This window comes from Oryctolagus cuniculus, chromosome 2 (assembly GCF_964237555.1).
Source record: "Oryctolagus cuniculus chromosome 2, mOryCun1.1, whole genome shotgun sequence".
In the NCBI taxonomy this organism is placed as follows: Eukaryota; Metazoa; Chordata; class Mammalia; order Lagomorpha; family Leporidae; genus Oryctolagus; species Oryctolagus cuniculus.
Window position 1 is genome coordinate 155864795 of NC_091433.1, and position 14397 is coordinate 155879191.

The window sequence follows — 14397 nt, forward strand, 5'->3', positions numbered from 1 at the left end:
GGAGCTGTTTCAGAGAAGAGTTGTCCCCCTTGACAAAGAGACCTCTCCCACAGCAGGAGCTGTAACCACACCACTGCAGCTGCCCTGCCTGTCTCCCGGCTGCCCAGCCAGCCGTGACCTCCCGGCCTGAAGTCCACACTTAGGATGCGTGCAGTACCCAGCAGGGGTGCAGGTGTTGTTTGTGCCCATCTCAGCGTGAAAACGAAGGCGGACGATGCTTCACATGCACTCTGGATTTCACTTCCCAAACCACACTCAGAGCAGCAGAGAAAGAGTTTTCATTATGGAGGCTGAAGGGTATGAGGGTATGTGAGCTTTTCTTGAAACATTTGTAACTGAAATGAACCTTGCAAGAAAAATGAGGCCATATGCATGGTAGCATTTTACTGGAAATTCTCCTCTTGACCTCAACAGGGTAGGACTGTTTCTTAAGGTCCTCTTGCTATTCTGGTACTGACCCCCAGGAAGACATTGGAAATGTCCTCTTCTCCTACCTGGCCTCCCAACAGTAGAGGATGAGCCATCAGTGGTAATGAGAGATGCACACCAATACTCTAGACTCCCCTTTGAATATTAGCTCCTAAAACCAAAAGCTCTTCCAGAAGATTTTTTTTTTTTTTTGACAGGCAGAGTGGACAGTGAGAGAGAGAAAAATAGAGAGAAAAGTCTTCCTTTTCTGTTGGTTCAACCCCCAATGGCTGCTACAGCCGGCGCGCTGTGGCTGGCGCACCGCACTGATCTGAAGCCAGGAGCCAGGTGCTTCTCCTGGTCTCCCATGCGGGTGCAGGGCCCAAGCACTTGGGCCATCCTCCACTGCACTCCCTGGCCACAGCAGAGAGCTGGCCTGGAAGAGGGGCAACCGGGACAGAAACCGGCGCCCCGACTGGGACTAGAACCTGGTGTGCTGGCGCTGCAGGCGGAGGATTAGCCTACTGAGCTGCGACACCGGCCCAGAAGATCCATTTCTATCATTCAAACCATTATTCCTTCCTGATAAAAAGAATGATCTGCCAAAAGTCTTTTTAAAAAATTGTATTTTTTTTTTTAATTGGAAGGGTAGAGTAAGAGAGAGACATAGAGGGAGACAGAGAAAGATAGAAAGAGATCTTCCATTCACTGGTTAACTCCCCAAATGGCCACTAGGGTCAAGGCTGGGCCAGGCCAGACTGAAGCCAGAAGCCAGAAACTCCATCTGGGTCTCTCACAGTATGGGAGAGGTCTGAGTATTTGGGCCATCATCTGTTGCTTTCCCAGGTGTGTTAGCAGGCAGCTGGATCAGAAGCAAAGCAACAGGGACTGGATAAAAGAAGTGCTTTTTAACATGATCCTACTTTCCATGTCCTTGAGTATATCCCAGAAACACTTATCCTGATCACCTACAAGATGATGAAACAGTTGATGAATAAGCAGAGGGTCTGACAGTTTTTGGAACAGTGTTGGCTGGAGAAACTCCAGAAACAATGATTACTGCTGTGTCTGCAGTGAATATGACGTTGAAAAGTATGTGGGAGTTGCCGAGCTGATTGTGATAGAACGTTCTGTACACGGAGAGACTATCACGTGTGAGGACTCAGACTGCAGCGTGCAGTGTGTGGTGTGTGGTTGGCCAATGGTTGGCACGGATTCCACTTTCATGACTCAGAACCCAGATCTGCCCAGCTTAGCCCCACCCACTGGGTAAAGCCTTTCTCCACTACCCAGGCCTCCAAGCTCATTTTCATTTTCTATGAACTCCCTGAACTCCAATTTATTTTAAAAGATTTATTTGTTTATTTGAAAGTCAGAATTACAGAGAGAGATGGAGAGACAGAGAGAGATCTTCTATCTGCTGGTTCATCTTTTTAGATGCTGCAATGGTCAAAGTTGGGCCAGGCCAAAGTCAGGATCCTGGCACCCAATGTGGGTGGCAGGGATCCAAGTACTTGGGCCATCCTCTGCTGCCTTTCCAGGCACATTAGCAGGAAGCTAGTTTGGAAGCAGAGCAGCCTGGGCTAGAACAGGGGCTCCTACATGGGATCTGGCATTTCAGGCAGCCTCAACCCACTGCACCATATCAGTGACCTGAGGACTTAGCGCTTTAATGGACTTTAGCGGGGCTGCCTCTGTGACACAGTAGATTAATCCTCCGCCTGCAGCGCCAGCATCACATACGGGCGCCGGTTCTAGTCCCAGCTGCTCCTCTTCCAGTCCAGCTCTCTGCTATGGCCTGGGAAAGCAGTAGAAGATGGCCCAAGTCCTTGGGCCCCTGCACCCACGTGGGAGACCCGGAAGAAGCACTGGCTCCTGGCTTCGGATTAGTGCAGCTCTGGCCATTGTGGCCATCTGGGGAATGAACCAACGGAAAGAAGACCTTTCTCTATGTCTCTCCCTCTCACTGTCTATAACTCTACCTATCAAATAAATAAATAAATAAACTTTAAAAAAATGAACTTTAGCAACAGAAGAGGCTAAGGTTAACAAAAGAGATGCATTAGATAATCTCACATAAAGCTAGGATTCACAAAGGGCTGTACCTTCCATGACTGAAGTATGAACCAGAAACAAAATTTGCCAAGATGCACAGGAAGACATAATGAAGCTGTATTTCTTGGCCTATGCCCTTGAGTGAAAATATTCTCCATAGAATTTATATTTACAGTCTTCCCTCATTCAGCTCTGAAGTTCAGGACCACATTACTTATATACCCCAGAGATCTACAAGTTGAAGAAACAACTTTAAAACATAAAGCAAGTCTGCAGAAGCAAATATACAATCTGAGGAAACACACCTTCAACCCATGCCACACAGGATTCCCCTACACAAAGCCCCACTGAAAATGAACTCATCATCTAAAATTACAAATGCATGAGAAGGGCCAAGAACTTCTGAGGAGGGACGCAGTACCGACCTGGTCCAACACTGTAGCATGGGTTTCCATGAAAAGTTCAGTTCAAATCTCCAGGTTGCCAGAGGAATCTTTCAGTAACTGAAATTGTTTCTTTCTGATCAGCCCAGGCATCCTGCCCAAGGGCACACTTCCCAGACTGGATTCTGCTAGGTGCCAGCTGATCGCTTAGCCTGCCTCCACCCAATTACAAAACCAAAAGCTCCAAAAACTTATTGTTCTCAGAGAGCTCTCCAGTTTTTCCTTCTCCCTCTCTCCCTTCTCTCTCTTCTTCTAAGCTATGCCTTTATATCTTCCACTGCAATGGCTTGAAACGGCAGTACAATGAATATGCTAGAACACCTTCTCAACAGAAAAGTTGAAGGTAGACATCTTGCTTTGTTCCTGACGTTAGAGGAAAAGCATACGTTCTTCCACTTCATATCTTTTATTAGGTTGTGTTTTTAATAGATACCTTTTGGGGCTGGAACTGTGGCATAGCAGGTTAATGACCTGGCCTGAACCGCCGGCAGCCCATATGGGAGCCGGTTCAAGACCAGTTGCTCTACTTCCAATCCAGCACTCTGCTATGGCCTGGGAAAGCAGTAGAAGATGGTCCAAGTCTTTGGGCCCCTGCACCTGCGTGGGAGACCTGGAAGAAGCTCTTGGCTCCTGGCTTTGGATCAGCGCAGCTGCAGCCATTGTGGCCAATTGGGGAGTGAACCAGAGGATGGAATACCCCACGCCACCCCTCTCTCTCTCTGCCTCTCCTCTCTGTAACCTTGACTTTCAAATAAATAAATAAATCTTTTAAAAAAGAATAGATATCTTTTGTTAGATGACTTTGACCAGGTGGAGAGAATATTCTTCTATTTGTGGTCTGCTGAGTTTTGTTTTTTTTTTTTTTTTCTTTTTCAGCCAGAGTGGACAGTGAGAGAGAGAGAGACAGAGAGGAAGGTCTTCCCTTTTTCTGTTGGTTCACCCCACAATGGCCGCTGTGGCCGGTGCGCTGTGGCTGGCACACCACACTGATCCAAAGCCAGGGGCCAGGTGCTTCTCCTGGTCTCCCATGCGGGTACAGGGCCCAAGGACTTGGGCCATCCTCCACTGCCCTCCAGGGCCACAGCAGAGAGCTGGACAGGAAGAGGAACAACCAGGACAGAATCTGGCACCCCAATTGGGACTAGAACCCAGTGTGCCAGCGCCGCAGGCGGAGGATTAGCCTAGTGAGCCGAGGCGCTGGCCAAGTTTTTTAAAAACATGAATGAACACTGATTTTTGTCAGATGCCCCCTTTCCCCATCTTTTTAGATGATATATATATTTTTTCCTTATGACCTTATATTTATTTGTTAAAGTACTGAAGGAAAAGGAAGTTTTATGAAACTTTTCATGTAGGCCGGTACCGCGGCTCACTTGGCTAATCCTCAGCCTGTGGCGCTGGCACCCTGGGTTCTAGTCCCGGTTGGGGTGCCGGATTCTGTCCCGGTTGCTACTCTTCCAGTCCAGCTCTCTGCTGTGGCCTGGGAGTGCAGTGGAGGATGGCCCAAGTGCTTGGGCCCTGCACTCGCATGGGAGACCAGGAGGAAGCACCTGACTCCTGGCTTTGGATCGGCACAGCGCCGGCCATGGTGGCCATTTTGGGGGTGAACCTATGGAAGACCTTTCTCTCTGTTTCTCTTTCTCACTGTCTATCTGTCAATAAATAAATAAATAAAACTTTTCATGTCAATACGAGGGAGTAATAAAAATACTCTCAGGCATACCTGGCCTCAGAAGTTTGCCCCACAAAACCCACACTGAAAATACTTTCAAAGGAAATGTTCCAACAACATAAGCAAATGCAAGAGAAACTTCAAGAGATACAGGATGTCAGGATGTTACAAAATTTTGATAAATTTATTTATGTTGGAAAACAAAGCTAAGACTGAAGAAAATAAGAATTTACCTTGAATAAAATCTCAAACAAGAACAACATGATTTGGGTGGGAGAGAGACAAAGGGGAAAGTGAGGAATGCTAATGTATTTGATGCAATAGGGGAAGGCACATGCATTTAGAACTTTAAAGAAATCAGAAGTCATAGTACTTTCCATCCAGAGTGATGTGTTCTTGGATAAAGTCAGGGGTAGAAGAAGGAGGGGCTTTAAATGCAAATGACCATCATTCTCACCACCCCAGTTTACAGCTTACCTGAATTTAGAACATCTCGATACAACAGGTCAGAATTCCCAGCTTTCAAGCACTGTAATTCGCCCTTTTCAGAAATACGAATAACAGAAGGAGAAAGGTGAAGTCCTAACCCAGCTGACTAGGGAGGGGGGAAATGCAACCCATTGGGTCAGCTCCCTTGTGGTGCAAAACTGGCTTTCAGCATGTGCTGTGCTCATCAATTAAAGCTCCAAAACCATAAAAGTGAAAGAGCTTTCTTGAGGCCTTAGGAACTGGGAGAGCCAGACTCAGATGGCTCTGAATGAGTGTTCTGAAGGAGACAGGAAGAGCAGGCGTGTGTGTGGGTACGCAGTGCTAAGTTAGCAAGAAGCAGGACAACTTCCTTCATGGGAAATTTCTACAGGGGCTGAGAAAGAACAGGAGTTCTGAGACTGGTAGACGGTTTAGAAAGGATGTACAAACTAAGTCGAAAATGACAATATCTTGAATCTCCGGACTCAGTGCAATTATCTGGCCATTCCAGGTGCCTTTGGTCAAAAGTTCACATTCCCAGGCTGCCACTGGAGACTTGCATAAGTCCCGTTCCCTGACTGACCTGCCAACCCCACTTTGAAGTTTCCCCAATGCTGCTAGCCTCTAGGTTTTTCCTTTTATTTTCCCGGCTGGCTCCTGTTGTCAAGTCCGCCGTGGCCTCTCGTTGCCAGGTCCTTGTCCTTTGTATCCTCCTCAACTCCATCACCAGGTCTCACCTGCTTGCTTCATTCTCACGCCTCACTGGGAGGATTCAGGGCCTCTCACCTCTTCCCTGAACCACTGGGCTTGGCAGCACTCCTGAGGATGCTGCCTTAGGCCCACCTTCCAGACATCTCCCTGAGTAGTGTTTCTGCACTGCTCCGCTTCCCTACTGGGCCTTTTAGGGCTTGCCTGAATCCGCCCAGATGCCTTCCAACCTTGACCCAACTCATGAGCCCTGAGCCAGCAGCTTGGGATCATACAGGAATGCTGCCCGAAAGGGTGTCTCTGGAAGGCAGACTGAGGTACTGAGAGGACCAGGAGCCCACTGTAGGAAAGGAGCCGCCCATATGTCGTGGGAACCACAGTGAGAGCCCCAACAGGGGAACATCAAGAGAGCTTCCACGAGTCAATCAGCTTTAAACACCAAACAGATGGGCATGGGGGAGCCAACGTATGATCCTACCAAAGGGAAAAACTGCCACTCCCCAAGCCATCCCCCTACTCAGCCCTGGTGTGGTCTCGAACAGCAGCTACCAGAAGGCAGAAGAGTTGGGAATGGAGAAATAGGAACTTGGTTTTTTACAGGTTTACTGTTTTATTTTTATTTTCTAGCTGTCTCTCAATCACAGTGCTCTCAGAAAATAACCAAGTCTCCCGAATCTCCGGCTAACTCCCATCTGGGCTTTGGTCCTTTTTCTCCTGTCTTCTGGTTACCTCGTCATCTCAATTTTGTCCCCTCTGATGCCTTTTCCATGGCACTGTCTTCACCGGCTTCTTCCCCAAAATAATTTAAATATACACAAGGCCTTCTACCCTAAGGACAACGCTTCTAGATCCTGTGTCCCCATGCTACGGCCTTTTCTCTCCCTGTTCCTTTGCAGCCCTGTCCTGGAAGACTTGCCCATACTTGCTGTGCCCAGCGCTGACCTCGCTAGCCATTCATCAGCCCCTGCAATCTGGCTGCTGCCCAGCACTCCTCATAAATTGCTCTCTGAGGCCCTGGTGACCTTGGGCCAATAAATTCCATCTGCATCTTGCTTGACCTCTGCATCACTTAGGAATGCTTTGGACTGCAAGTAACTTTCTCAGAGTGACTTAAATAAACAGGAATTCTCTCCACATTACAAGATGCCCGGAGGCCGGCAGCTGCTGGTGCTGGTCTGGCAGCTCCACAGCACTGGACAGCCTTTCTGAAATTCTTGGTGACTTCTCTTCATCGTTGGAGGATGACGCTGAACTGCTACATCCCCCATTCAGCAGGGGAGAGGTCTGCACATCTCACGGTCTCTATCAGAAAAATAAAAATGTCTCAAGTTCTCCTTAGGCATCATGCCTAGAACTGTGTCACCTGGCCGTCTCAGAGCAGAAGCAAACGTGGGAGAGTGAGTGAGTGTTTTTTCAGCCTCGATTGTGGAGATGTGCAAGAGAGAAAAGGAAAAGCTGGAACGAAAGGGATAGGAAAACGGGAACTGGGCTAGCACACAGCGAGCTCCACGAGTGTGCCTGGCACAACTCTTTAGGTACCCACAGCCCCCACGCGTCCCTCTTTACATATGCGTTTATGTGGACTGTACAGAGGAGGTATCTCCCAGACCTCACCAGTTCCTCCATGCTGCTTGGTGTCCAGCTGCAGGTCCCTTGTTTAGTCTACTGCCCACTGCTGTAACAAAGGGCCCAAGACTGGGTGCAGGTCCCTTGTTTAGTCTACTGCCCACTGCTGTAACAAAGGGCCCGAGATGGGTAATTTATAAAGGAAAGACGTTCTTTTGGCTCAACGTGCTGGAGGCTGGGGAGTCCAAGAGCACGGCACTGGCAAGGAATTCGTGCTGCCCCCGTTCATGGTGGAAAGAGGAAGCACAGCAGGCACGTGCAGAGGACAGGAAATGCCAGGGCCCCCGTTCTTTACACTTCCCTGTTGGGTAAGGAATCCAGCCCCTCTAGAGTTCCTAAAAGAAAGGCACTGACGCCTCTTAACGACCTAACCACCTCTCAGAGGCGTGCCTTCCCACACCACCACCCTGGCAACCACCTTGCAACATGACAAACCATATTCAAGCCCTAGCACCTCTCATTCAGGTCCAGGTGTGGCTTCTCAAGGCCTGCGGATTTAAACCAGAAGACAAGTTCTTCGCTAAAATGCAAAAGATGGAAAATACCAAGTGTTGGGGAGAATGTGGAACACCAGAATTCATACACGCTTTTGCTAGAGTATATCACTGATTGACACAACTGCTGGGGAAAGTACCGGCAGTACCTAACCAAGCTGAACATCTGTGTTCTCTGTAAGCCAGCACTTCCACTCTTTGATAAATACCTCCCAGAAATGTGAACAGATGTGCACTAAAAGACAGGTCCTATGATGTTCAAAATAGCATTGCTTTTAATAGCAGAAAACTGGCAACTTCGTAAATGTCTATCAGTGGTAGAACAGGTAAGAGTTTGGTATATGTTGATACAAGAAAACAGCACACATACATAATAACGAATCCTCTCAATCCACACCCAACATGGATGAATCTCAAAATAATGTTGAGCAAAAGGAGCCATGGACAAAATCTATGTACTGTATGACCCTATTTATTCAAACACAGAAACCGGGGAACTTGCTCTGTGCTGCTGGAAGTCAGGCTCGCGGTCACCTCTGGGGGAGAGGGTGGTGTCTGTAAGGCAGCATCGGGGGGCTCCTGGAGTGTTGGCAATACTGTGTTTAGTTTGTTTAAAGTTTTTTTTTTATTTTTAAGATTTACTTAATTATTTGCAAGAGCTAGAGAGAGAGAGAGAGAGAGAGAAAGAGAGAGAGAATTATTCATCTGCTGCTTCACTCCTTAGATGGTTATAACAGCCAGGGCTGGGCCAGGCTGAAGCAAGGAGCCAGGAGCCTCATTCAGGCTTCCCATGTGGCTGCAGGGGCCCAAGGACTTGGGCCATCTTCCACTGCTTTCCCAGGCCATTAGCAGGAAGCTGGATCAGAAGTAGAGCAGCTTGGATTTGAACCAGCACCTATATGGGATGTTGGCATTGTAGCAAGTAGCTTTGCCCACTATGCTGAAACACTGGCCCTTATTTATTTTAAAGGCAGAGAGAAAGAGAGAGAGAGAGAGAGAGAGAGAGAGAGAGAATTTTCCATCTGCTGGTTCGTTCCTCAAATGCCCATGACATCCACAGCTGAGCCAGGCTACAGTCAGGAACCTGGAACCCAATCCAGGTCTCCCTCATGGGTGGCAGGCACTGAACTCCTTGCTGCCTCCCTGGGTAGGCATTAGCAGCAAGCTGGATTGGAAGCAGGGCCAGGACTGAAGCCCAGGGAGTCTGACAGGAAATGCGGGTGTGCCAAGTGGCGTCTCATCTCTGGAGCCGAATGGCTACCCCAGTGCTCTGTCTCTAGATTTGGGTACTGGTTGTTTGGATATTTTCCATTTCTGAAACTGTATTGAACTATACACTTTGTTAAATGTGTACTCTTCTTTTCTACCTCAATTAACATTTTTTTTTGAAAGCCTGCAGGGAAACACATTCAGTGTACAACGTGAAGCTGCAACACCAGCTTCCCTGCAGAAAGAGAGTGTGGGAACTCATGTTCTATAACGTTCCATCCCGGTCGGCAAAACGCATCCAACCCTGTCGCTTGGAATGGCACTTTCTTTCGTGGCAGTCTATGAGGCTCTCAATGGAGAACCTGGAACTCCAACCTCTCGTCTTGCTTTGCCTCCCACTCCCTGCAGAGGGATTTCTGGGCCCAGGGATTATCCCAGGCTGCACAGCTACAGATGACTTGACCAGCCTTGAGAGTTTAGGAACACAGGGTTCCCTCAATCACTTGTCCTACTTCTGGCCAGTGCCATGTGTAAGAAGTCACAGTGAACTTATCTGGAGAATCTTTAGATGGTTTTGAGGAAATATTTTCCATTTATTTTTCCAAATAAGTAATATATTTTTTGGTTTTGGAAAGTCAAAGCAGTACTAAAAGTAGAAATTGAATTTTTATTCTCAGCTGTGTTCTCATCCACTCTGGCATCCCCTACATAGGGAAAACATCGTTTCGAGGCCATGCAAAGCAACAGCAGAGGAGACACCACCAGACTCCACCCTGCTACCTGGGGCCTCAGTCTCATCTCCTGATACAGCTGCTTATTTTCTCTCTCCGCTTGTGCTGGCTTCAGCTTTGGTGCATACAGTAAATCAATTATTTCAAGTCTCCACATTATGGGGCTCTTGCCTCATTGACACTAGGCTGCTGGCAATCACCAAGTCATCTCTTTAATCTTTGCTTACCAAGTCCTTACTCGTATCAAGTTCTGACTTTCTTTAATCTCTGCTTTCAAATCAGCTCTTCCTACCCACCCCAACCTTAAAAAAGATTTATTTATTTGAAAGGCAGAGAGAGAAATCTTCCATCTGGGAGTTTACTCCCCACATGGCTGCAACAGCTGGGACTGGGCCAGACTGAAGCCAGGAGCCTGGAACTCCATCTGGAACTCCCACACAGGTGGTAGGAGCCCAAGCACCCGGGCCATCATCTGCTCCTTTCCCAGGTACATTGGCAGGGAGCTAGACTGGAAGCAGAATGCTGGAACTTGGGTCTCAACTCCAATAAGGGATGCAGGTTGTCGCAAGTGGTTGCTTAATCTACTGTGCCACAACACCAGCCCATTAGTTAGTTATTTCTTAGCTAATTTGCCATCTCCCTCGAGGGAGACTGCCAAAAGTTATCAATAAATAAAAAAAGAGCCAATGCTCTCTAATTGATAGCTTAGTGCTCAATAAGTCACTTATTAAGACTTTTGGAATACAGTCTAAAAGTTTAGAATTGAGTCTTTTTTCCGAAGATTTATTTATTTGAAAGGCAGAGTTACAGAGAGGCAGAGGCAGAGACAGAGAGACAGGTCTTCCATCTGCTGGTTCACTCCCCAGATGGCTGCAACTGCCGGAGCTGTTCCTATCTGAAGCCAGGAGCCAGGAGCTTCTTTCAGGTCTCTCATGTGGGTGCAGGGGCCCAGGGACTTAGGCCATCTTGTACTGCTTTCCCAGGCCATAGCAGAGAGCTGGGTCAGAAGTGGAGTAGCCGGGACTTGAACCAGCACCCAGATGGGATGCCAGCACTGCAGGCGGCGGCTTTACCCTCTATGCCACAGCACCAGCCCTAGAATGGAGTCTTTACCACTGGTTATCTTAATTACCAGTTAGCCAGTTCCATATTTTAGTACATATTTTCAGCATCCTGCTTCTGGTACCAAATTACCTGCCAATGTGAATGGGTTTAGCTACAAGTGACAGGTGGCTTCTCACTCATGGATTATGGGAAGGCAAGGGTAGAAGTGGGGTAGGAAGCTTTCAAGCAGTCTCATAGTGGATGATGGCTCCTTGGACTAGAATGGCAGTAGCAGAGGTGGAAAGATGTAAAGGACTCAGGTTCGAGTCTGTTAGCATCAACAGGGTTTGCTGAAGTGTAAGGCAGGTAGGCATTAGCCTTTGTCTGTAAGGGGCTGTAGAACAAAAATGGATCTTTTATGCGCTGGGATATTGGACAAGGAGAGAAGGGCAGAAGCACACATGGAAGCAGACCTGCAATTATACTCCAGTCTGAATGCAGGCTGGGCTGTCAGTTCTTCGCTGAGTTGCCTGCCCAGCTTATCACGTGTAATTCTCTTCATTAAACACTGCTGCCTTGCTTACTGCTACTCTGTCAAGTCTGAAATTCTTTTATTAGGCAAAGACAAGGACCTCGGATCCAGCTGTCTCTAACAACACAAGGACCAGCTAAAAAGGTAAGGTAGCAAGAGAAATCAAGAACAGCTCCTGGAATATAAGCCTGGATAGCTGCATGAATAACCGACATTTCCAAAAATGAGCATGACCAAGAAACATGCAGGTTTGGAGGGGAAAATGAAGATGTTGGGGGCCATGGTTCGGTTGAGATGCCTGTTAGACCTTCATGTGGAGACGTCAAGTAGGCAGTGATTTAGGAGTTAGGAATTCCAGGGAGAGGTGGTGTCTGGAGACATTAATTTCAGAGTCAGTTGCACATAAATGCAGTTTATAAAGCCCTAAAGCACAGGACTAAATGAAGTCATACACCATGGGTTGACAGACATAGGAGGCTCAGGACAGAACGGTGGCTGCTTTGATTATTTATAGGTTGAGCAGAGCATGAGAAGCCAGTAAAAGAACCTGAGAGAGAGGGCGACCCAGGAAGTGTGGGGTCAGAAAGTATTTCTTCTTCTTCTTCTTTTTTTTTTTTTTTTTGACAGGCAGAGTGGACAGTGAGAGAGAGAGACAGAGAGAAAGGTCTTCCTTTGCCGTTGGTTCACCCTCCAATGGCCACCGCGGCCAGCGCACTGCGGCCGGCGCACTGCGCTGATCCGATGGCAGGAGCCAGGTGCTTCTTCTGGTCTCCCATAGGGTGCAGGGTCCAAGCACTTGGGCCATCCTCCACTGCACTCCCTGGCCACAGCAGAGAGCTGGCCTGGAAGAGGGGCAACCAGGACAGAATCTGGTGCCCTGACCGGGACTAGAACCCGGTGTGCCGGCGCCGCAAGGGGGAGGATTAGCCTAGTGAGCCGCGGTGCCGGCCAACAAGAAAGTATTTCTAAATGGGAGTGGGTGACCGATCAATTGCATTGGGAGGCCAACTAAAGTGAAAGTAGAGATCAAAGAAGAGACCACTGGATTTGCATGGAGAGCGCAGTTTCAGTAGTTTGGTGGGGAAGAAACCAGAGAGCAGGCTTAGATGCTGAGGGGAATGAGTCAAGACAGATGACAGAAGACAATAGCCACAGAAAAATGGAAGCCCAGGTTAAATCGCAGGAGGACACTTTATCCATCTAATAAACACTGGGCTGCTTGAAGAGACCTTGTCTTATTTGCCTATTTATCTCTAGTAGCTCCTAGCACAGTGCCTAGGACATAGAAGGTACTCAAGAAATGTGACTTGAAGCCCCAGTGCTATGGCGTAGCAGGTAAAGCTGCCACCTGCAGTGCTGGCATCCCATATGAGCGCTGGTTCTAGTCCCGGCTGCTCCACTTCTGATCCAGCTCTCTGCTATGGCCTGGGAAAGCAGTACAAGATGGCCCAGGTCTTTGGGCCCCTGCACCCACATGAGAGACCTGAAAGAAGCTCCTGGCTCCTGGCTTCAGATTGGTGCAGCTTTGGTCATTGTGGCCATCTAAGGAGTGAACCAGCAGATGGAAGATCTCTCTCTCTCTCTCTCTGCCTCTCCTCTCTCTGTGTAACTCTTTCAAGTAAATAAATAAATCTAAAAAAAAAATGTGACTTACATTATTGACTCAATAAACAAATGGAGAGACGGTTTGGTAAAAGGCAGGTGCAGGACAGGAGAATCAACTAGGTCAAACTGGCATGACCTACAGGGTAAGGAAAGAGGATGGGGTCTTGAATTAACAGGGTCTCTCCTCAGGGATCCTGGGATTTTCCTCTGGAAGAGGGTTGACAGATTTCAAAACTCAGATGAAGAAGGGGGAAGGAATGAGGCACTCACTGGCACTGGCCTTGGCCAGTTCAAGGCGACTGACCTGTAAAAGCAGACTTCAGGGGCCCCAGTTGTGGTGCAGTGGAGTAAGCCAGTGCCTACGATGCCGGCATTCCATACTGGAGCACCGGTTCAAATCCCAGCTGTCCTGCTTCCCATCTGGCTTCCTGATAATGCGCCTGGGAAAGCAGTGGAAGATGGTTCATGTACTTGGGGCCCTTGCCATGCATATGGGAGACCTAGACAGAGTTCCAGGCTCCTGGCTTTGGCCTGGCCCGGCTCTGGCTGGTTGCAGCCATTTGGGGAGTGAACCAGTGAGTGAAAGATCTCTGTCTCTTCTCTCTTCGTAACTCTGATCTTAAATAAATAAATAAATAAAAGCAGACTTTCTGAGGCCATCTACCTACTTAACTTCTTATTCTTTCTCTGTCTCTCCCTTTCTGGATCCAAACACACACGAAAATTGATTGTGTCCTCACGGCCACAAATGAGAGTAGAGGTTTAAGAAATGCCGGTCCTACAGTCGTGAGGACTTCTGATCAATAGATTTCATTGAGTGACAGCCCCGCGTAGGGGCAAAGACGTAAGAGCAGGATCACACAGGGGTTATTATGCTTTTTTTTTTGGAGTGCGTTGTCTTCTCTCCAGTGATAAACGGAGCTGATTTCACGCACTACACAGGGAAGGTGGTGTGTGAACGGCGCAGCCCAAGGCGGGCGGGACTCACTGGGTACTCCGGCTGAAGCTGCCCGTGGGAAAACTCAGGGCTCAACGCCGACCCAAGAGTCTTCTAGTCGCTCCATCAGCAGAGGAATCAGTATTCCTATTATGCAGCTCCCCAACCTGCAGCCGGAGCAACCCAGGGACCGGTCAAGGCCAGGTGGAGGCGGGGCTGGGAGCCAGCGCGGGAGTCCGCCCCGTCCGCATCCGTCATCCGCCATCCCACGCCGACCCATGTTCCCGGGGGCTTCCCCTGGCGGCCTGTCGGGCCCCTGGAGCATCCGGTGGCCTATCCCGGGCTCGCGCCAGGCGTCGCCCTCGGGAAGGCACGCACGGCTGATTTACACGTGGACTCCCGCTAGCCGTCCCCACGGCCGGCCGCCCAGCAGCGGGCGGGCCCGGCGGCGCCAATGGGCGGGCG

General features: G+C 48.8%; 1 protein-coding gene across 1 annotated transcript in view; it reads right to left on the reverse strand.

Moving 5' to 3' along the window:
• The window catches only part of TTC7A (tetratricopeptide repeat domain 7A), a 135750-nt gene extending 121379 nt beyond the window's left edge, over positions 1-14371 (reverse strand). Inside the window, exon 1 of the mRNA XM_051839053.2 lies at positions 13984-14371. The gene's annotated coding sequence lies outside the window, so the exon portion shown is untranslated. The remainder of the gene's footprint in view (positions 1-13983) is intronic.
• Positions 14372-14397: the final 26 nt, after the last annotated feature.